The 795-nt window shown below is 31.3% G+C and overlaps 1 long non-coding RNA gene across 1 annotated transcript; it reads right to left on the reverse strand.

The window, feature by feature from the left end:
* Positions 1 to 143: 143 nt before the first annotated feature.
* LOC109593707 (uncharacterized) lies at positions 144 to 789 on the reverse strand. The gene is made up of 3 exons (XR_002191122.1): positions 687 to 789; positions 486 to 615; positions 144 to 261 (listed from the first exon to the last, which is right to left on the reverse strand). It is a non-coding gene; the product is annotated as an uncharacterized LOC109593707 (long non-coding RNA).
* Positions 790 to 795: the final 6 nt, after the last annotated feature.

The following is a 795-nucleotide window of genomic DNA, read 5'->3' on the forward strand; positions in this document are numbered from 1 at the left end:
TTCCTTACATTAGGAATTTTGAACGGCGGAAATATACACTGACCTTATAGCATTAGCTATAAGACAGCTGCTATGCATGTAATTTAAGTACTATTACAATATTCAATCAAAATTTAAATATTTTTTTGAAATTAGCAAAAAATTAATAAATGAGTGTCTAAAGAGTAAAATAAGAGGAAGTGTTATTGTTTGTGTCTTCAAAAATTTCTTGCTTCTTTAGTATCGCACCACTTGACATTTCATCTTTATTGACACTTTAACCTATCAATGATAATATTAAGATTTGCTATGAGTAGTTACTGTTAGTACAGTCTTGTTATATTCTTCTTGTATATAGTAATAAAATAGAAGAGAAAGTACAATCAGCTTATTGGGCAAGCATTACACGTGTCAGTTGTTATTAAAATAATAATAATAATTAATAATAATAATTAATAATAATAATAATAAATAATTATTAATTTATTATCTTATTATAACTGAACTATTATGATGGTCCTTTGTCCCCTCCCCCTCCTACACAGCATCCTCCCTTAGCACGTGGTGTATCAGTCTGTCTTAAGAGAGAGGCACCAGCTGGTAAACTAGTTAAACAATCTGGTGGTAACTTACGAGCTATGAGACAAGAGAGAGAGAGATTATGTTACAATAGTACATACTACAGTACATCATTAGTAGCTACTCACTTATTTCAATGAACATTTCCTCAACATTCCTAGCAGTGAGGGCACTAGTCTCTCCAAATATGGCATTAACTTCTGATGCATAAGTCTGACCTTGTTCAGCTGGAATCTG

Source organism: Amphimedon queenslandica, unplaced genomic scaffold (assembly GCF_000090795.2).
Source record: "Amphimedon queenslandica unplaced genomic scaffold, v1.1 AMPQUscaffold_23_Cont27950, whole genome shotgun sequence".
NCBI lineage: Eukaryota > Metazoa > Porifera > Demospongiae > Haplosclerida > Niphatidae > Amphimedon > Amphimedon queenslandica.